Genomic DNA, 24,039 nt, shown 5'->3' on the forward strand with positions numbered 1-24,039 from the left:
TATGGGCAGACAAAAACATTTTACATCCTCTTTCTTTGAACAGTTCATTTACATAATAGTCAGAAAACTATCCACCTGAAAAAACATGTAAAATCAATTTAGACTAAGAATTAGAAAAGGGCCATGAAAGTAAGCTTTCCCTCAACAACATTCTTTCATATTTCAACCCTCACTTTCCAGAAGAAGTTGAGAAAAACATTCTTTTACATTTTATGCTAGTATCTACTTCATAATCCATCAGTATAAATCAGTGGTCCCTCTCCCAAGCCCCCTTCCTGAATAGCAAAACTTCAACATGTTCATGACATCCATGTTCTCTACATGACTGAAACTGAAGTAGTTATGGCTACATTTACATGCACTGCGCTACCAGTCATGCTGAATGAGCACTAGCTTCTTCTAAATTGCAGTTCAATTTCGCTGGTTTAGTAAATTGGATTCTGACAAGCTCAACGAGCTCGGTCAGTTTTCATTACCCTTAAAAACCAACGAGGGCTCACTTCTTCATTCAAGATTCAATCAGTAATCTGGGCCGTTTCATGAAGCCTGTTTTCAACGACAAGCTGCAAAATTATGTTATAAGCTACTGAAATGGTGAAATTTGATTTGCCAAGAGAAAATCTAAGATTGATATCAAGTTTCATGAAATGACGGCCTGGTTTTCTCATAATATATACAGAATAAAATAAAACTTCTTTGAAGAAAAGAGGCATACATTTTTTCAAAAATCAAATTTATATTGAAATGAATGGAATACATACATGTACAGTATAAAATTATGATATAAAGTGCAAAGTGTATAACTACCTCACTTCCAAAAGCTACTTCAGCGCCTTGAAACCTTGTTTAAAAGTGCAATATAAATATCAATATTTTTATTACTACTAAAATTAATCATTTTTGTTTCTTTCAACAGAAAATGCATTTTCTACACTACAGTATCACATTTAATATGTATAAATGAAATCATATAGTGCCCTTGTTGCTCTAAAAACAAGGCTCTAACTGTTGTTCAAAGAAACGACCCTGCCTGAATAATTGTATATTATCCATAACTTGATTTTATTTGTGGATATAATACCTTTTGAAACCAAAGTTCTTTATAACCATAATGAATTAAGTATGGATTGAGCGGAAGAAGGAACTCCATTGTAATAATCATAGTTTTGGGGTTTCCTGTCATCTTTGCTCCATCGTTTCTTTATGAATCAGTTTATTAATGATGGGCTTTGGGCCTGTAATTAGATACTACACATGCACTGGGAGTGAGTATCAATAATTCACATGCACCTATCATGTTCATTCTCTCATTCAAAATGCATGCAGAGGGTACATAATACTTGTACATGAATTCACATGTATATTTCATTATATGCTTCAAGAAAGCAATACAAGGGGCAGGTAACACACAACAAAGTGCATGATCCTTGAGATGATTTTTCATTTTAATTATATTGATCATGTATATGCAATCAATCTTAAAAATAGCTCTACAATCAACTGATAAGCTTTGTGTGGAGGGCTTCTGGTTTGAGTACTGATAGAATATATGTTAGAGCATTATCAGGGCATGGAGCTATTAAACTTTAATGGAGATACATGTATCAAACATTCACGAGAGTAATCATTTTCATTGTAGGGGAGACCGTTATAGAGAAATAGTGAAAGCATTAAAAAGAGTTAAGATCTAATAAAAACCACAAAATGAGATTATAGATTATGTTCAGCACTGTTTCAATTTTATTTGTATGAAATTATGTTTTGTTTGTTTTGATTTTTTTTTACCTTATTCTTACATTACTGATCGACCTATTATATGAAAATCGTCTTTTCCTACATAACTGTTCATCTTACATGCTTCAATCAATATGACATGATGAAAACAGGGCAGAACCAGAATATTTTGATGAGGGAGAGGGGGGGGGGCCTAAGGATGACTTCATTTCTATAAGAACCTGGGTATGATATAGCTACAACTATACATAACCCCGGGGGGGCCACTTCCATTGACGAGTGGATACCATGCGCGACCACGGGGTCTTGAGAAGCACCCTAAACACGTATTTTCCATTTTCTGAAAATGCACCCCTTAACAAGTATTGGCGTGTGAAACCCTACCCTTAACAAGTATTGGAAACAAATACTATTGGCAAGTATTCCCAGAACTGAGCCCCTAAACAAGTACAGCGATGTATTTTCCATATTCTGAAAATGCACCCCTTAACAAGTATTGGAAACAAAACGATACTCTTAGCAAGTATTCCCTGAAATGAACCCCTAAACAAGTACAGATATATTGTATTTTTATGTCACGCGTCCGTCGGCGGTCGTCGGTTTTACCTTTAGACACCATTATTTTGGTTAAGTACTGCCCCATCTTCCACACCTCGTGCAAATCGGACTCTAAACACGTAGTGTTGGGGCAAAAAGGACATCCTTTATAAAACATTTTGATTTTGTTTTATCATCCCCGAACATTTGACCCTAAACACGTATATTTTTCCGGGCAAAATAGATACCCTTTTTTCAATATTTTTGTGTTTTTGACACCCTTATCACGTTACGTACGTAACGTGCCCTATCTTGAAAAAGACATCCTTTTTACGTGTTTTTTTGGTCGCGCATGGTATCCACTCGTCAATGTAAGTGGCCCCCCCGGGTACATAACCCAACACATTCTTTTCATCTCCCCCTTCTTTTACTTGTCCTATTTCTTTTTTTTTCATCTTTTTTAATACTTGAAGAATTACACCGGGGGGGGGGGGGGGTAGTCCCACAACCAGCATCACCTCTACATAATAAATCATCCACTAGATGTATTATGTATAGAAAGACGTTAATAGGGCAGTTTCACTTTGTGATAGGAAATTAAACATATCTATATGCCAAGCTTTCAAAACAACATTAACGATTATATTCCTTTTGATTAGTACTTATAATCAATAATGACAATTGATAATGACAAGCAATGGTGATATATTTTCACCACAGAGAGTTTATATGCAACAATCAATTTCAAGGAGGTATTATTATACCGGGTAAATGGTTTCATAGGACTATATTGTAATAGAGATTAAAATCAACAATTAGCAACAAATGAGACCCCCCCCAAAAAAAAAAAAAAAAAAAAAAAAAATCCCATGCCACACTATGAACTGAAAAATACTTCTGAATATATGAAAGAGTTATTATGAAACATACTAATTATCATGACTTTCTGAGTTTAAAAAAGGGTTAGCTGACTAAGCTTTGAACCCTATAACATAAAGCTTAGTGAATGAACGTGGGGCTGATTTTCATGATTGATCATGCATAATAATCAATGCATTCAATCCTGTGAATCATTCCTTGTGATCAATATTGCTACGACGGCCGTAGAGCAAATGTGACCGAGGTATTAGCTCTATGAAACAGGGCCCTGGTCATATAATGGAATTGTGGAAGGAACTCTCAAATTTGATAACACATGTTGAATATAATTACAAAGCACCTAAGCATTACTTCTATAAAATTTTGGAACCACCTACATCATCAAAAATAATTTCTAGTTCCCCATGAGTCACATGCCCTGGACACAGAAACTGATGTGTGGGACTACACATTAAAGCTCAGCCCGGGGTGGTGGGAGAGGGAGATATTTTCTATTTTCACGACTTCCTTTTGCAGGGGATCATTTTTCTATGATATTCATCCTGAATATCATGGATATTATTTGACGCCTCACAATTATTACTTCTACCTCTCCTTGCAACATCCCTCTCACTTCAACATGACACCTTCATTATTGGCTCCATTAGTGCATTTATACAATTTCATCTATAAAACATTAAAATAAATCATGTTATAATGACACCATGGTTATACTAAGACCGATGTCAGGATGCAAAAAAAATTCTTCATGTATGATACCACATATTCATGTATTCCCGGTTTTGAAGAACATGAGTGCTAATCGATCGACTGCTGTTTTACAAATTTTCCAAGCCAACGTCAGCCGCAAGACGGCGTACGTATGACTAATGCCAGAGAGCCAAAAGTTCAACAGAGAGTTGCCAATTTGAGTGGAACCGAGTGTGGATGGCCCCGTTCATATTGGCATTCTTGGATCAAGCAATGCAAGACCATGGCCCTAAGTCCACGTTCAGGAGCAAGTCTTGCGTATTAAAGACCGATCAACTAAACCAGTTCAGGGGGATGCTTCATGTCCGTTCAGATGCATTTAAGCGAGTTGGATCACTCGTTACTTCTGGAAGATTACAGAAGTTGGGTAGCAGAATCAAATGATGGCGCAAAAATGAAACCGTACACATTCGTATTGCTCTACAATACATTGAAATTTCCCTCAAAGCTCCCAAGAACCTTCAGGTGATTCTGGTCTTGGTCAAAACTTATCTAGGCCCATCTTACAAAGAGTTGCGATTGATCCAATCAATCGCAACTATGGAAAGCCAGCAATGTCAACACATAAAATGCATGGATGTTCAAAAACTTTTCTAGATATAAATGTATAAAAGATCCATAAATTAATTGATTTCTTGACAATTTAGTGTGTGTTTTCCTTTGTTTACAAAGGACATTTTGCAATTTCCTGTTGAAATAATTATGACACTGATGGATTTCCATAGAGTTACGATTGATTGGATCAATCGTAGCTCTTTGTAAGATGGGGCCCTGGTCTACAAAGTGAACAAATCCATGAGAACAAACGAGAACGATGAGAGCGTCTTCTGGATTGGATCCAGCATTGAATCCTGTATTCACAGTCATGCTGGATAAGTCCATGATTAAGTCAGTGTGAACGGGGTCTCAAGACACCACACATTTAATCAAGGAACATCTAGGGGTTTTTTCATGATTGAATGTTCCTTTTACCATGCATGGACTCGCTTACATTCACTGCACAATGGCACTGAGGTGAGAAATTACTACGCTTAGCCTCCCGTGAAATCCCTTGTTAAGGCCCGAGAACATTTCTGCTTATATGATTCCCATCAATCACAGGGCATGGGAAACCATGGCTTAAATGATGCATGAAAAGGAAATCATTTTTCTTGCAACAATAATTGTTTTATAACCAAGATCAAACAGAAGAATTTGAATAAAAAAGATATTTGGCTGAATTACAGGAAGAAAACAGACCCACCCCATTACACATATTATAATAGAGAATTTAGGAAAGCTGGCACCATTTCCCAGGACAGCAGTGTCCCATTTCATCAAGATTGTATTCTATTCAAAATTTGCTCTCACCCAATCAGAATGTAGAATTTCAGTAGCTTATAACAATCACCTGTGAGTTGTAATTGATAACAAAATTTCATGAAACAGGACCATGGTAGGAGGGACAAGGGCATCATGATTATTAAACAGGAAACATATTAAAGGATAAATTACACTTTTAATTTTTTTCAATACTATTCTAAAAATAATAGCCAATTTTTATATAGCGCTTTTCCCAGAACGGCTCAAAGCGCTTTACAGCATATAATTACCCCGGTCTTTGGATTCATTTCAATCCCGCATGAAAAGTGCACAATTTCCACTCCCTGGGGAGCATTCCTTGCAGCCACATTATGGCGCTAGCAAATTTAAACATACAATATCTTTCGCATCCTACCGGGTACCCATTTAGCACCTGGGTCGAGAGTGGCAAAGTGTGGATTAACGCCTTGCCAAAGGACGCTAGACCGCGGTGGGATTCGAACACACGACCCTCTGTTTACAAGGCGAGAGTCAGAGCCACTACACCACGGCTCTTCATATGTAGAATTTCTCACAAAATATGGGGAATATCTTTCAAAATGTGATCAATGTGACACACATTTACCAACAATTTATCCGTATATTATTACTCTCATATTCTAACATGTGATCTAAACATAACATTTCATATGTCATCATGATTTTGATCACTATTGATGACCGTTCTACTTCAAGCAAACATTGCAGCATATCTATGTTTTTAAGAATTTGTCATTTTCAACAACATATTTACATGTTGTATTTATGATATTGGATAATAAATGCCAATAAAAAGAAATTACTATGATCAGGCAAGCAATCTTAAGATTTTGTGATAAAAATTATCATATACCAACACACAAATTCAAATTTTTATCTATGCAGAGCACATAAAGGATGCTAATTCTTTTTCCCCTTCTAATTATAATACGCTGTCCTTCGCAATATCATCTGACATTCTTATGATAAATTCAGATTCCAACAAAAACTTGCAAGCAACTAGGCTCATCTCACAAAACTGAACAACAACAAACTGCCATAGTCTGAACAGTGCTGGGGTAGCTTTGGAACCTCATCAATATTCCATCCTCCATTCCTTTGCCATTGTTCAAAGAGAGGGATAGGGAGGTCTTTTTTTTATAGAGTACAACCCCACAAGCAAAAAAGGAAACCAGTTGCAACATTCATTTTTCATATTCTCTGATAGCTTCAAGGATATGTTCAAGTACCAAATTTTCATCCCAGACTTTTGGTTTTAAAAAGGTCTTTAGTTCATAAGTATGGTTGCATTCATTTGGTTGGTTGTACAAAGTCAAGTCTTTCAAAACATAAATGCCGAATAGTGTGTTTTAAAATAAAACTCTGTAGAAGCTCAGAGCTTATGTACACGAAAAAATCACTCAAACGCAATGGAGACCAACACCATGATGCTATAACATTAAAAAAAGTTGCTCAAAATATGCACTATATATATATACTCCATCAGTTGTGGATCTAGCTTTTCGCTAAAGGGGGGGGGGGGAGTTGACAAGTTGATTCGACCAAATAACGATGAGCGCTGTAACTTAAGGCATCCTACCCCCCCCCCCCCCCGAGGAGATAGAAGAGAGAATGAAAAATGAGAGGAAAACAGCCAGATACAAACCTGACAAAGAAAAAGAAAACAAGGAATGTTTATAGGCCCAAAGGTGAAAATTATATCAATTTATTACGACAATGAAGAGGCATAATGATCAAGAACATAAAACAGAACATGCAACATCACATATCACGAAAAGAACAGAGAATGATCACAGACATACAGATACATTGCACACAAATAGAAACAGAAATAAATACATGTCACTTTCGAGCCATATCCGCACTAATGAAAATGCATGGCGTACACAGAGGGTATGCCAATTCCCCCATAGTTGGGATAGATGGCATATCTTATGAGTATATTGCACCATGATGGATGGTCAGTCAGCAGAGACCAAGAATTTACGTCTGTTGCAATTACGTTGTACCTTTCAATGTGAAAATCGTTACAGACGGAGGTAGAACAGATGCAGAGAGAGCGTAAACACACTGGATTTGCTGGTCGGGGACTCATGAGTGGAAATTATTCAAGGGCATGCGAGAAATGTTCAAAGTAAAGAGCTTTCGATGATAATTTCCGCTCTTGAAGTGACATCCCAGTTGTTGGATAGACAAAAAATCTTTGTGACTTTTGAAATTCTTTTTCAAGATATTTAGGGAGAGCATCAAAGAAAGGATTACTCTTTGAATGCCCTTACATTAAAAGTATGACTTAAAAAAAAAGAAGGTGAAATGGTTGCGCCAACAATTCGTGTGTAGTCCCATGTATTAATTTTTGTGTGCAGTTGATTTTTTTGTGTGTCAATGTAGTTCACAGCAAACTCCTCTTTTTAGGCCTGTGCACTGAAAACAAATTTTTTTCTGATCACATTGATACAGTTTCACAATTCAGAAGTCGTTGGAGACTAAATAATTTCGCTATGACACACTTTTTCAAGAGCTGCCATATATGCGAGCTCAGTCTTCAATGGGTTAACAAATAACTTTAATTTTTTAACATTTCCTGTCCTAAATAACAATTTTATAGCAAGTTCTTTTCCTGTCCTAACAGAGGAAATTATTGCTTTCAAAGAAGGACAGGGCGAGACTGATGAAGACTCTTCATAAATTTTCTTGTTCTAATGGTTGTGTCTTGAGTGTGTTCTGACAATTCTTAAAGCTAGAAACATGAAGAAAAATTATAAATAAAAAAGGCAAAACAAAACACAGTTATAGAGTGTTTGAGCGATTTCCATCAAAGCTGATTATCCTGACATTATTGAATCTATTACCGAGATCTCTGGAACATTCATGTGATTTTCTGCAACAGCGTTTTTGCAGAATTGTACTACCAAGACAAAGCTTTTTCAGAACTTCATGTTTGCATGTTTGAAGACAGTGATATTTTAAGATCGATGAAAAATCACCTGAACGCCATGATGCTCCAAAGTCTTTGCAATGATGGTTCTGGGGCAATAAAATGTTTGCTTGAATGGAAATTACGCAACCATAGTAGTCTTAAATGAAGCCTTCATTGATTGAAGGGAAACACAACAACACGGGGAAAGATACCTATCCCGACATAGAGCAGCAATCACCTGGCTATAAGTCTGGATGAAAAACCTGCAAGTCCTTAAACAGGCTTTCAGTGATATGGGGATGAGATGTTGCAAAAAAGTCTCCATACATGAATGGGATATATACACTAGGGCCAGGTCTTACAAGAGTTACGATTGATCCGATCAACCATAACTATGGACGGTCGGCAACATCAACATCTAAAATGCATGTTTATTCAAAATATTTTCTAGCTATGATGTATATTCATACATTCATCGTTTTCTTGACAATTCAGAATGCTTATCTATGTTCACAAAGTACATTGTGCAAATACCCTGTAGAAAATATCATGACATTAGGCCGTTTCAAACCACCTCGATCACAAGAATCCCCGTTAAATTACGAGAACATTTTTAGGATAAAAAATACCCATTGATTATTCCTGCATTCACACCGCCCTGAAACATACCCTTCGGGATAAATTCCTGAAGTTAGGAGTATGCGCAGTATGGTCTAATAAGCAGGCAAGGCGCGAGATTCAAAACCACTAGCCCAGCAGCCACCCACGGCGCCCGCGCCCAACGACACGCTTGGCTAAAAGTTCCCGTAAATTGCTTTCACATTGCCAAAATACCTGCGACCTTGGAAAAATCCCCGCGAAAGTTCTCGTAATTTCGCCAAGTACCTACTATTTAGCGGGTATTTTCTTTCGGGGAAATTACGCGTAGTTTGCTTTCACATTACCAAAATACCTGGTATTTTCTGATCGGGGTAAATTTCCCGATCAGAGAATACCTGGAACTGACGAACTTCGAGGCGGTCTGAAACCACCTTTTGTTGGATTTCCATATAGTTTAGGTTGATTGGATCAATCGTCACTCTTTGTAAGACAGGGCCCAGATTGGAAACTGACTGTGACTGTGAAACACCTGTGCAGACCTGTCACATCTGTATGCACAAGAACCTGGTCAGATATTTGACTTGACAGGATAGACCCGAAAGACGAAGACAACACAACCTTTGGGTACAAGGTTTGTTTTTAAAAAAAATTGTTAAGAAATGACATGACTTCAGCTCATAGACATTATCTATTCTAGATTAACACCTCTTTGACAAGTTCTCTTCCCTGTCCAGAAAGAAAGATGACATCATTCCCTCAAATACAGGACAGATATGTTTTTATTACAAATAGTTCCTTTATTGGCTGTTCGGTGGAGTAAAGGATTTGTTAAGGGAAATGTTTTCAAGAAGATGACATCACTAATAAAGCTTTTAGAAATTTCCTGTAAAGAATACCATCTCTTTGACAAGTTCTCTTCTCTATCCACAAAGATGAAATTATAACCCTAAATAAACGATAAGGGACAATATTTTTTTTTAAATACAAATAGTTCCTTTTGTGGTTGTTTTCTAGAGTAAAGAATTTAAAGAGGTTTTCTTTTTAAAGAAGATGGCATCACTTCATCTCTTACATATTTTCCATCCTAGAGTAACATCTATTTAACAAGTTATTTTCCCAGTCTAGAAAAATGAAATTATTCCCCCTTATAAACAGAAAAGTTCCTTTACTGGCTGTTCTGAAGGTATTAGATTTTAGAAGAGGGATGTCCAAAGAAGATGACATCACTTTGGCTCTTCCTGTCTTGGAATAACAACTCCATGATGGGTTCTTTCCCCTTCCTAAAAGATGAGCTTCTTGGTGACGCCCAAGGAAGCGATACGGTTCCTTCTCATGCTCTCAAGCTTATCATCGGAACCAGAAGGGAGGTACCACGGAAGGATGGGATGCTAAGCAAGGGGTAATACCTTGCCCCCTCTTCACCCTCTCTTCTTCCTTAAAGGACAAGTCCACCCCTCATAAAAGTTGATTTAAATAAAAGGAGAAAAATCTATCAAGCATAACACTGAAAATTTCATTAAAATCGGATGTAAAATAAGAAAGTTATGACATTTTAAAGTTCTGCTTAATTAAAAAAAACAGTTATATGTACATCCTGGTCAGTATGCAAATGAGGGAACTGATGACGTCATCCACTCACTATTTCTTTTGTATTTTATTATATTAAATATTCTAATTTTCTCCTCATTGTTCTGTGAAACAAAGTTATATTCTCCTCCCTGAACATGTGGTATTTCTATTCTTTTAACGTTTATAGTTTAGTCAAGTTGGTCCTTAATGTCAAATCTGTAAAAATTGAAATATTGTATAATTCAAACAATAAAAAACAAAAGAAACCGACTCTCTCATTTGCATGTCACTGAGTTGTGCATATATCTTTTTTGTGAAAAATAAGCAAAACTTTAAAATTTCATAACTTTCTTATTTTACATCAAATTTTGATGAAATTTTCAGTTTTATGCTTGTTTGATTTTTCTCTATTTATTCAAATCAACATTTTTCTGGGGTGGACTTGACCTTTAAAGGACAAGTCCACCCCAACAGAAGTTGATTTGAATAAAAAGAGAAAAATCCAACAAGCATAACACAGGGAGGAATCAATCGTTGTATCACTTGACAATGAGGAGAAAATTAGAATATTTCATATTTCATATAATAAAATTCAAAAGAAATAGTGAGTGGATGAAGTCATAGTCTCCTCATTTGCATACCAGCCAAGATGTGCATATAACTTTTTTGTGAAGCCAATAAAGGAATTAGCATTGTTTAATACTATATGGTTCAGTCAAGTTGGTCCTTATTGTCAAATCTATAGAAAATTGAATATTGTATAATTCAAATGATAAAAAAAAGAAATAGTGAGCGATGGACATCATCGACTGACTCACCAAGTTGTGCATATCACTGTTTTGTGAAAAATAAGCGAAACTTTAAAATTGCATAACTTTCTTATTTTACATCCGATTTTGATGAAATTTTCAGCACCATGCTAATTTGATTTTTCTCTATTTATTCAAGTCAGCATTTTCCTGGGGTGGACTAGACCTTTAAAAGGAATGATGATAATAAATAAGGTATGGTTTTTTCTGATGCTCTCAAGCTCATCATCGGAACCAGAAGGGAGGTACCACGGAAGGATGGGATGCTATGCAAGGGGTACTACCTTGCCCCCCTCTTCACCCTCTCTTCTTCTCCTACCTTAAAGGGAATGATGATAATACATAAGATATGGTTCTTTCTGATGCTCTCAAGCTTATCATCGGAACCAGAAGGGAGGTATCACAGAAGAATGGGATGCTATGCACGGGGTAATATCTTGCCCCCCCCCTTCACCCCTATCTTCATATTCTACCTTAAAGGGAAGGTGCATATAAAATGAAATCCTCCCACTAACAAATATCCTGAGTAAGATTTAAAAAAGCAGCTCCAACTTGTTCGCATTGATGCATGTCAAACTCTACATCGTAGCCTATAGTTTAATCCTGTCTCATCGGATTTTAACCATGTTAAATTTGACATATGAAAGGGGCCATGGATCTGTCAACTTACCCTTGCATGATGAAGGTCTACCCCATATAGCTCCAGGTTCTTCACCGTGTTAAGAAAGTGAAACTCCGCATCTGCCGGAAGCTGGCCGCTGTTGTGGAGAGGAAGTTATAGATGGATTAATATCAAGAAATAACAATTACCCTTGAACTTGTGACAACCTTTCATCTAAGAAGAAATGTATATCATACATCATCTCGAGAAACATCTAAAATTGTATTTGTAAATTCACAGGAGATTTGCCACAGTGACTTAAGAAACTTTACTATACTAAAGTTTTGGAAGTTGATACTGCAGAGCTTTTAATCTATCAAGTAGCACTCCTTTGTGGAAGCTACTGAAGTGTTCAATATCTTGAATCTAAAAAAAGAACACTTCACAGGTAAAAATGTAAGTTACTTGTAAAAGAACTTTGAGGAACTTCATTCACTTGGGTTTTCTGCATCCTGAAGCATCTTTAGTTTGATGATAGATGTTTCTGAATGCAATATCAATGTTACCCTAGAACAGTTCACCCGGAATATAATTGCTTTGTGTCCTACTAATCAATTGAAATATACACACCTATATCAACATTGATCCTATACATAAATAATGCAATTGTCGATTTTTTCTTAATGTAATGACATTAACATTTCCTTTATAATGCACAAGTATTGCAACACCTAGTCAAAACAAACATGAGAAATTGCACCAAAAAATGTTTTCCAGACAATCTTTTTTGAATTTTCTAAAATACAGTTCTATTCAATAAAAGTTGCCACTAGTTCAATATATATTTTTCTCTCAAATGCTTTCATTTGGGTAAAGTAATCTTGCAATATTTTTTCTGAAATTTTGATGAAAACCAGTTAAGAAAGCCTCCTGATCACAGGCCTTTTGTCCCATCGAAACATACACTGTTAAAAATAATTTGAACACTGCTGTTTACTATTTGAATCGCACAGTACTAGTTTAAACATTTTAAACAAGTGTTTAAAAATCTTAAACAATAAAACTTAAATTCAAATATTTAATTATCAATAATTAAGCATGGTTGTGTAAGATTTTGAATACTTGTTTAAACTGTTTAAACAACTACTGTGCGATTCACATAGTAAACAGCGTTGTTTAAATTACTTTTAACAGTGTACTACCAGTAAGCACACAAAGCAGAGCACAGACTCTTGCAAGTCTTTCAGTTTAAAATTGTAATTTTCCCCTTCTAATTTGTAAAAGCCGGGGAGGCTAATATGAAAAGGAGGAAAGTGCCAGTCGCTGAAGTAGTTCCCTCTCTGACATGTCATCCTATGAACTAGGTTGATAGATGTTGGTCTAGAAGGAGGATCAGAGCATCAAGAAGATTGGAGATAGACGATAATGAATACAATGAATCTCAAGTCTGTCATGGGCAAGAAGATTCATTTGTTTATCATTTCATGTGCTTTGTAATAAATTCAAATGAATAATTTTTTTTTACATTTCCTCCTAACATATACGTTTTTTTTTTATTCAAGAATTCAAGAAATTCTGTTGGGTCACCTATGATTAGCCAAGCCATACCAATTGGTTTCCACATGTAACAAAGCAAAACAACATTTAATACAAGTTGTTTTTTGTTTCTAGTTGCAAATATATACAGCAATAAAGTTGCACTCTACAGTGCGTATCAAAAAAAAAAGTTTACACTTAGAAAAAGTCCTGTAAAATTATACATTTGTAATATCGTGAAGATTTTTCCACATTTTAACATTGGTATAGATCCATTTAAGCAAATGACGATATAACTGTCGAAAAATGTTTCCGCTTGAGTGAGCACCACTTACTTTTGAAAAGTTAGTGAAAAATGATTTGCGCAGAACTTTGAAATAGTTATGCGTATAAAAGTAGACCTTAATCATGAAGAACACATGGAATTTAGCTAGTAAAATTGATTTGAAGATATCTTTTACCTATTTAACTTGTTTCCTTGCCCAAAACACTTCGAAGAGTGTCATTGCGCCCCATCCCACTCCCCCACACAACGAGGCCATTGTGACGATATTTGCTTTACACTGAGCTGTGATTTAAATGAAATGGCTTAGGCTTGATTTTCATGTTGTTAATCATTGTCAAGCTTGGGAAAAGTGTGAAGAAACAAGTATTAAATGAAAAATGAAACGTTTTAAATGATAAAACCTAAGTGAAAAAATGCTGGAGATGTCTGATATAAACCTTTGTTCAGATTCAGTTATGTCCTCAGATCCAGCTGGCACAAAAAGGGTAAAGGTTGTGCTTACTAAGTGTTGAAATTTCAATTTGGGTGGCAAAATTGTTACAAAATGCTTGAATGTATCCTTTTTATTCAATTGACTAAAAGTGCAAGGGAAATGTATGAGAAATGTTTCGCAGGGTAAGTTTGATTTCGCCCTTTCCCCTTGACACATCGTAAAAACAAGCATTTCTGCGCAAACAGATTTCTGCGAGCTTTACAAAAATGGACAGTGCTCACTAAAGTGTAACATTCTGTCAAAACTTTTACTTTCATTGGATAGATGAGACCCAAACCCAATATTATAATTTTATATGTGAAAAAATTACCCACATGTTGTATATTTGTGAATTCCCAGGGCTTTTTCAAAGTGTAAACTTTTTTTTGATACGCACTGTATATCGTTAAAATTTAAAGATACTCTTTTTCTCTCTGGGGACCGTTTCATAAAGCTGTTCTTAAGTTAAGAGCGACTTTAAGAACGACTGGTGAACCCTTCTTAAGCGTTAAAATAATACCATGTACCACAAGAAAGGATCACCGGTCTTCTTAAAGTCGCTCTTAACTTACGAACAGCTTTATGAAACACCCACCTGATTTAGTAATTTTTGACATCTGTCAGTCTGCCTGTTTCATATCCCAACCAGCAAACCTACCTTTGTATTAATTGCATTCCATCAGTAAATCCACCTTCATTGCACATCATGTTTTTTTAATTTGCTTTCCTTACATTGGTGGAGCAATATACATGTATTCACCCCCCCCCCCTTGACCAATGCCCTGTATACGAAATTGACAAAATGCTGTTCTGACTCTTAAAAAAAAACATACACACTTGAAGCAGGTATATCTTTCATGAGATGGAGTGTCTTATGAGCGAAGGTGATACCATCCTACAGGAAGTACTCCAAAGGATATTTTTCTGATATTGAGAGGAACAGGATGCGGTCTTTGAGAAGGGGGCAATCCACCTTATACATACAACTCCGCTTATGAAAATCAGTCTATACCTGTGCATTTAAAATCAGGGGTTGCGCTTCTCTTTTTCCAACCAGACAGGTTAGTTGAAAAAAAAATGGCTAGACTGCCAGATTTCTTTCGACTAGCTCACCAAAAGTTATTTTGTCAAATTAAGTTAAATTTTGACTTGCTAAACAGGTTTACAACTTCAAATTATAGCTGGCCCGTCATGATCTTTATGAGCAATTCAGTGGGATCACTGGGATGATGGTTGTTTCAAACCCTGAACATGTTAAATCTTAAAAAAGGATTGGTCAAAGTAATCAATCTGATGGTGAATATAAAAAAAAACAGTCAATATAAACTCAAAATCTGGTAAATTATGGACAATAAATAAGTTGATTTTGACCATTTGTTGACAGTGGGACACACATTCAGTTTCACCAACACATCAGGGCCCCGTCTTACAAAGAGTTATGATTGATCCGAACAATCGCAACTATGGACGGCCAGCAATGTCAACATCTATTATGCATGTTTGTTCAAAATATTTTCTAACAATTACGCATATTTCATGCATTCATTTTTTTCTTGAAAATTCACTGTGCTTCTCTTTGTTTATTTCTTGTTTACAAAGGACATTGTGCAAATGTCCTGGAGAAATAATTATGACACTGATGGATTTTCATAGAGTTACGATTGATTGGATCAATCGTAAGTCATTGTAAGACGGGGCCCTGATATTTTGACCGCTATTGTTTAAGAGTGTATCATTAGAGTTATTCCATACATGCTTTTAGTCATGAACTATTAGAACATGGGGATTGATATCATATTACATGAAATATGGGGCAGCTACTCGCATGTAACACAAAAACTTTGAAAATCCATAACTTTTACATTCTTATATGAATTTTCATGAAACATCATCCAACATAATTCTCTCATTTTTCTTCTTTTATCAAAACTAATTTTACATTGAGGATGGCCTTCCCCTGTAAGAGGTGAAGTGTTTTATGAGCGAAGGTGATACTAGTACTGTCCTTGAGGAAACACTTATCTCTGAAGATGAGTCTCCTCTGAAATAGAGGGGAACAGGATGCGGTCTTTGAGATGGGGCAATTAAAAACCCCTTTCATAAACCCAATTATGCGGCTAATATCAGCATAATTTGGTCGTAAAATCGGAGGAGGACCAGAGTTATCCGCATTATTTTGATGCTGCAATTATCCGCATAATAGCGGCATCGGGACCAGATTTTGACTTTATGAACGCATTTCCAAATAATGCGGATAATTGCCATGGTGTGGTCACAAGGTCACCCTTTTCCAATACAACCGCATCGGAGGGGGCGTGTGCAGTTGTCATGACGATTATCCGCCTTTTTCAGTACGGGCGCTCGTAAAAATAGTGCGGATTATTTTCGGAGTTTGTGAACGCAATTTTTATTGAATTATCCGCATTACTCTTAGGCGGCTAATTGGAGGATGGGTTTATGAAAGGGGTATAAAAGACAAGATGGAATAAAATCCAGGAAATGGAGACACAAATTCATGTTGTATTAAGTTTGCTTTGTAAAACAGTTGCACTTGAGTGATGAATTCATCTGTCTGGAATGGAAATATTCTTTATAAAAAAAAATGCTGAGATGCAAGAGCATTGCTTTAGTGCAAAAAAAAAATTGCTTGTGTTTAATGACTGGTATCGTTCAATTCACAAGCTTGCTAGACATAAAAATGTTGTATACTCATCTGTTTGGAATGGAATAACTTTGATAATAAGGTTGGTGAAGGCAAGAAACCTTGCTTCAAACCTGATCTAAAAATACATTGTGAAAGATATGTGTTTTATAGAAATATGCTTGCTATTTAGAAGGTTCACTATTTTTAAGCATGCAATTTGCATACGCCAGGATGTATTTCAGTCTGAACATTGAACCACTTTTTTCTTTTCAGAATAATAAACCTTCAGATTCATATGCCTTTAGACTGATGAACATTTGGGATATCAAACCTTTAGAATAACAAGCTTACACAATAATGAGCTGTATCGATTTTACGACTGTGATAATTCAACTTACAAGTTTGCTTTGTGTTGATGTTGTACTTCATTAATAAAGTCCTCTGTTTGGAATGGAATAAATCTAAATTGAGACATGTAGCCATCGGGGTGATCCTGAGGGTCGTAGTCTCCAAGCTCAGCTGAAAAAAAATAACAAAAACAAAGGAAAAATCATTAATTTTTGGATTTATATGTGATAGAAGATGATTCTACTCTAACAATGATATATATTCTGCTTCAAACATTAGTCATTGAAGTCTTTAAAAAATATCAAAAGAAAATTTCATAATAAAAAAAGTATCATTAATTTTAGGATAAATGATAAATGATGCTTTTACTCTAAATAAAATTTATTCTGTTTCAAAAATTACTGATTGAAGTCATAGAAAAAAACATTAAATATTGAATTTCAAGTTTAACATCAATTTAACAGGATAATTTGGTGAATCTGGAATAATTTTCGTTCCATCATTGGGATACAAAAATTGAATGTATAAACGTTGTCATAAAGCAAACATACTTCAACACTGCTTTTTATCTAAGATCAAATTTAAAAAAAAAATCCACCTGCATATTTTAAGGAAGTTCACATACTTTAATACATGAAACATAAAAAAAAAGACTGTAATCTTCTTTCTTCTTTTGGAAGTTATGTGGAAACTGTGATAACCATGATAACTGTGATCATGATAATCGTTGAGAATTAAGATTATTTTCTATCTGAGTTTTAATTGAGGAATAGCCAAAGTATTGTGCATCTCCATAAAAGTGAAGGTAAAGAACCATTATTAGAAATTGAAGACATTGTAAATGGGTCAACATTCTAAATGAATTAAACAAAAAAATGCTTGTTTTTGGCCAACAGAATCTCTTCATGCATCTTATTAAGATATAACCCAATTTCTCGGTAGAGAGGGTCATGCTAGATTTAAAAGGGCACGTAACATCGTTGCTTTCGTATCCCAACAAACCGTCCTTGTAATACCGTCCCCCGGTGCAGCCGAAAGCACCATCCCGTGATCAATAACCAGACGGTAGTTACCTTCAATAAGCGCATCCATTCTCCGCGCATCTTGCCAATTCCTGCTCATAAAATTCAATCTAGCTTCATTACCCCGGCCCACAATGCCACTATCTATACAGCGAGCCATCTTGAACTCTCATCTCATATCTTCTTGCCCTGACTCCACCTCATCCCCTCCCCCCTGTCTATTTCTTTCTTATCTCCTCTCCCTCCTCACTCTTTTGAAACCCTTGATTTTTCTTGCATGCTTTCTCTATGTGTGCAGTCCTGTATGTGTGTGTTTTGTTATTCATTCTATTTGGTTTCTTTCTAATATCTACATGTACTACAAGTACCCTCTACCAAATGTCTAATTTTCTACGTCTTTCCATCTTTCTCTTTCACTGCTCTCTACCTTCCAATCCCTCTCTCACATACACTCCCCACCCCCTCTCTCTCTCTCTGTCCTTTCTTCCTTTCTTTCTCTTCTCTTCCTATCAACACTTCTTCCTTTCCTCCCCATGCCCTATCTTTCTTTCTCTTTCCTTGTCTTTCTCTCCTCCTCTTTTCTTCAACCCTTGCTTTCCCCGTCCATCCCTCTCCCTCATCCTCACTCCCCCACTTCAGGTCAGTGCTCTAAGCCTTCATGCCAACACCATGGCAACATCACATACTATTCTTTCACAACCTCCATCCTCCAATCAGCATCCAAGGACTCCAGTTTCATCCCACCCACTCCCTCCACTCCCCTAATTCCAATGCCATAATTTCTAATCCATTCCTACTTCTTTAAACAAGTCCCAACCCCATCTACAAAAGTACTTATCTTCACTTGAAGCACGGTAATTCATACACACAATCATGGATACAATGATGGTGAATTCATGTAATTTAGCCTTGTGAGAAAATTATAGACCTAAAATTAGAGTTAGGTGGTGTATCAAACTTTTTTGCTATATATTCTGACGCAAGAGCTTTCTTCTGTCAACAAAACATGAATATTTAATTGACCATGCAAACATTAAGTCCACATTTCCTCTGAAACATAAGATGGGTAATATTGGTCTCCAAACTACAGTTTCATCACCTTGTAGTGGACATTATCATTTCCCCTCCATTGTCCGTAGTCATGGGCCCTCAAGGGTTTTCCGCACTGCTCTTTCAAAACGGAAATATCTACATATCTAATGCCTCTTACACCTCCGGGCAATGATACCATTATGAATTATGAAGATTCTGCTCAAATTAACATTACAGACTGCATATCATAGGTGTATTTCATTCTTATTTTCTCCTCTTTTTCCCCTCCAGTTGTCACTCTCTCATGTTCAGACTGATGTCAGAGGGGAGAAGATAGATTCTCAATATCCTTTTTCACAACCGTCCATTCATACCAGTATTCATGACACCGTGCATACTGGGTGATTTAAAGTCCGGTGTTGGCCTTGCTCCAAAACTTATTCAGAGTTTGTAAAACTGATCCAGATCACATTATTGACATCTCAACAACTAGTGAGTGACTTTTCGGTACCATCTTCATTTTATGTTTGGTGTTATAATCGTGTAAAAATTGACCTAACACCAAAACCAAAAGGTCAACACTGAACTTGAAATCACACACTGTGTGAACATGTCATAGGGTTCTGGGTTTGAATCCCTGCCATGGCGTGTTTTCCTTCAGCAAGAAATATACCCACACTGTGCTGCACTCAACCCAGGTGAGGTAAATGGGTACCCAGCAGGATTGATTCCTTGAATGCACTAGGCGCTGGGAGGCAGCTCGAGCTAAAGCTGGGGTACGCCTCGGAGTAGATTATTTCTAGATAGATGGTGCTATAAAAATGCCCATCTCTATCATATGGTGTTGTCACAGCTATCTGTGGCATGTCATAATGTACTTGGACCATATTTTGCGCTTGCTTACTTACATCTGTGCCCAATTGATTGGCACCTAGGATTGCTCTCTCCTCCAGATTTTGTCTCTTAACTCCTCGATCAAGAAAGGAGTGGTGGAGAGTTCTGCACTACCATTCATATTTAATTTAAAAAAATGAGAATTCTCCCTGGGATAAAGTAGCCTTAAGACAAGGCTCTATGTCTGTTATGATGTTCATATCAGAAATCTGAAAAAGACTAATCGCGGAAGTCTGGCTGATCACAAGCTCAGCCACAGAACCTTTGGAAACCTGGCTTGTATTTCTTACATACATGTACAGTATATTAACCATTGTTTCCGGCCAATCAGCGAGCATAGATATCGTTTGCATCAATGTACCCCGTACCACAGAAGCAAATGTACTTGGTCCCATGACGTCATTAACTTTGCAGATTAGGGTATTGAAATGCTCATGAATAATTCATATATTCATGTCTTTGCCAGAATCCAAGAAGATTGCGCGTTCACAGGTCTCGTCAACTCTCTTCGTCGACTGCTCGTCTCTTCTCAGCCTCCACTTGATAACTACCTCCATAATATAACCAAGTCATGAGGCCAGGCTAAGGATAAAGGGGAATACCCTCCACTAGGAAAAAAAAAAGATGTGAACTCAAGTTTATGTCCCCACACCCCCCCCCCCCTCTATCTCTCTCTCTCTCTTGAAAAATGAATGCAAGCACAGCTTACATGTATCTCATCAACTGATTGAACTTCACCGCAAGAGCCGCAGTTTTATATATTTCATGAAAGCTTCTGGATACCACATTCATTTACTATTCACCAAAATTCATTTGCACATTGATTGAGCAGCGTTTTGATCATTGGGGAAATTTTCATGATTTGATGAAACCTAATATCTCTATGTACATTATCATCATCATTTATAATAGAACAAAAGGGGGATTAAACCAAGTTAATTCATGCCCTCCTTGCTCAAGAGTGACAATATCTGGAGAACAGAATACTAATAATTTCAGGAAAATGACAAGTGCAAAAGTATAAAACCTTTCCCATGATCATCAACATCAAGACCAGTCACGCAAGTCTCTCACATTGCTGTCAAGATTTGGAACAGCCTTGCTTTCAGAGGTTACAAGATGGCCCACATACTCTCACGATTGACTCGTTACGCTGACCAGAAGAGAATTCTCACAGAAAAGCAACAATTTCCAGCTACAAAGTGCTTTATCCATAACTTAAGAGCACATATGGTTCTGAAATGAATTAATATCTGTATTTATAAATATAATTGTTTATACAAATGAATGGGAATTTATCTCCCAGAGAGTCTCCATTTACCATGCCAAACAGCAATTCAGGAGGAAAGATGTGAGGCTCTAGTGTAATGAAGCTATCCCCTAGGGTCTGAAGCAAACGTTAATCTTAGAATGACGGACTCATCTTAATCAAGAGTGTCTGTAAGCTTCTGGAGGGTGAGAACAAACAAGTAGACTTCTCACTCCATGATTGCTACTGAGGTTTCAACTTCTCACCTCTCTCTGTTATAATCACTGGTATATACTATAGCCACTTGGTCTAACGCCAGTTGGTCTAATTCCAACTAGGCCCAGTTACAGAAAACTTTGCACTCGATTTTGAAGTAGACAATAATCTTAGAGTGAAGAAATTTTCTCACTCTGTGAATGCTACCGACTACTGAAGTCTCAACTTCTCCGCTCTTCTCCGGTATCCTATATCCATTTGGTCTAACAATTAATGTAATACCGGCTGGTTAGTCTAATTTTAAGAGATACTCACTGGTTTATCCTATAGCCATTTGGTCTAATAATTAATGTAATACGGGCTGGTTAGTGATTTAAACTACTTCTCCAGATCCAGGAACCACCCCTCCCCCTTCAAGATCAAAGTAAGTTGTTTTTGTTATGCATTTATAAGGCACTAATTGAATAACTGTCTATTCGATGGCACACTGTATGCATATATTACCCGAGATTCAGCTCCAGCTGCTGGACCCACTTGGAACTTTCAAGGAGTACATCCTGCCAGGTACCATTCATCTCACCTGGGTTGAGTGCAAACAAATGTGGATCAATTTCTTGCTGACAGAAATTACGCCATGACTGGGACTCAAACCCACAACCTTCTGTTTCAAAGGCAAGAGTCACAAACAACGCTCCACACTTTAGTGCAGTTCTTGTGGGGACCTACTTGATAATACATGGCCATGAGCAGGCAGCACACGTAGGTACTTGTCGTAAATGTCAATTTGATATACCTGACCGTTAGAATCTAACTAGAAAACGTGTCTTCAATTTCATACATCAATACCCAGCATTCAGACAAGCAATCTTGGATCACAAAAACGATCATAATCCAAGTCTGATTTTACGACATGTACCGTATGCTCCGACTGCAAATGATGCAGCTTGGTCAAAGATGGTGGCCCACGACCCAAATTGGTCTATCATAATCTATTCTGATATTATCGGCACAATTAAATCAAGTTTTCATGAAGAGAAAAATGATGTGCTACATGTAGGAGAAGTTGGACAATAATATGTAGCTCACAGAAATGGTGGAACTATTTTCAAAAAGAAAAATTAAAACAAGAAATGTATATGATCCACACTGCAAGTACATTGCAGTGCTGCAAAGCACTTTTCGACGGTGACACAACAGTTCCTCCGGTCTTAATATCTCAGAGGGCATAGGGTAGTTAGAATTGTTATAGAGTTTTTGGTTCAGAATAATGTAGTGTAAAGATAAGGATTGGGATTTATTTAGATTCTGAGATTAGATTTTATGTTTGGCTTAACATGCAGATTTCCATCGGAGCAAATGTCGCCAAAGCAAATGTCATGGAACCTATTCAACTGACTCTTTACATTCTAACCAGGGAAGTGGTTCTAACTAGTCATTCTCATAAAAAATGAAAATCCATATTTTATTGTTCGAAATAGACATGAAATTAAATACTCTGAAAATTTGCTTTGCCCAATTAATCGAGGGCCCGGCAGCCGCTGTGCAGCGCCAGATCGATGAGGCTCTATTCCCTTTAATCGTTGAACGCCAAACAGGGTAGCAGCAACTCCAATCTTTTAACGTCTTTTGGTCTGACACGGCCGGGGTTTGAACCCCCGACCTCCCGGTTGTGAGACGGACACTCTACCAACTGAGCCAACACACCGGTAATTAATAACTGCCTATTATCATGTCTGGCTGTGGAGCAGTAAATCTAAAAGCTTATTATTTGTATTGTTCTTATTTTCTTCAGTTTTCATCAATTGAACATGATAAAGTGCATGCTCATTGATGTAAAAAAGTAGCTATTCAATTGTTGAATGAATAAGACCCAAAATATATGTGTACTGACACAGGCATAGTTTTCTCCAAACTCCTTTGTGAATTTAGGGCAAATAATATTATGTGCTTCTTTAATAAAGAGTGCAACATTAACCAAGGAAATGAGCAGTCCATGCCGATGAGATGATAAATTTTGAAAGCCATCAACTTCCATGATTTCTGAGATCCATCAAACCTGGAGAGTGTGAAAGAATGTCAGTAAGTCCATCTCCATCAGGCCAACTTTTCAAATTATCCTGCTATTTTCTATCTCTTAAACTAATCCTATCCGAAATGTATCAAGATTTTATTACAATTTAGAAACAATTAGCAGATTATTTTTAAGGGAAAAGGGGCGCTTCATCTATACATTACAATCTTGTCAACTAAGGATTTTTTACAGTAGGGTAATGAGCCCAAAAATTTGAGGGGGCCAGACATGGTCTGTCAGGCAAAAAATTCCTAGGAAAAATCTGCATGATCTAATTTTAACATAATACTTGGAAAGTAATGTTTTATGTCACCCTTCTCTCTTTACTTTTCTTTCACTTTTTCCTTTTCTCTTGGTCGTGAAAAAGCCCACCATCTGTACCCGGGCAGTACCCCAGTGATTTTTTTTTGAAATGATAAAAATAAGATGATTTGCAAGAATAGATGCACTCTGGATTTGGCTTGGAATAATCTATTAATGATACTGTAACAATGTGTGCTATTCAAATACTATATTTGAATGCTCTTTA

The sequence above is a fragment of the Lytechinus pictus genome, chromosome 13, assembly GCF_037042905.1.
Source record: "Lytechinus pictus isolate F3 Inbred chromosome 13, Lp3.0, whole genome shotgun sequence".
NCBI lineage: Eukaryota > Metazoa > Echinodermata > Echinoidea > Temnopleuroida > Toxopneustidae > Lytechinus > Lytechinus pictus.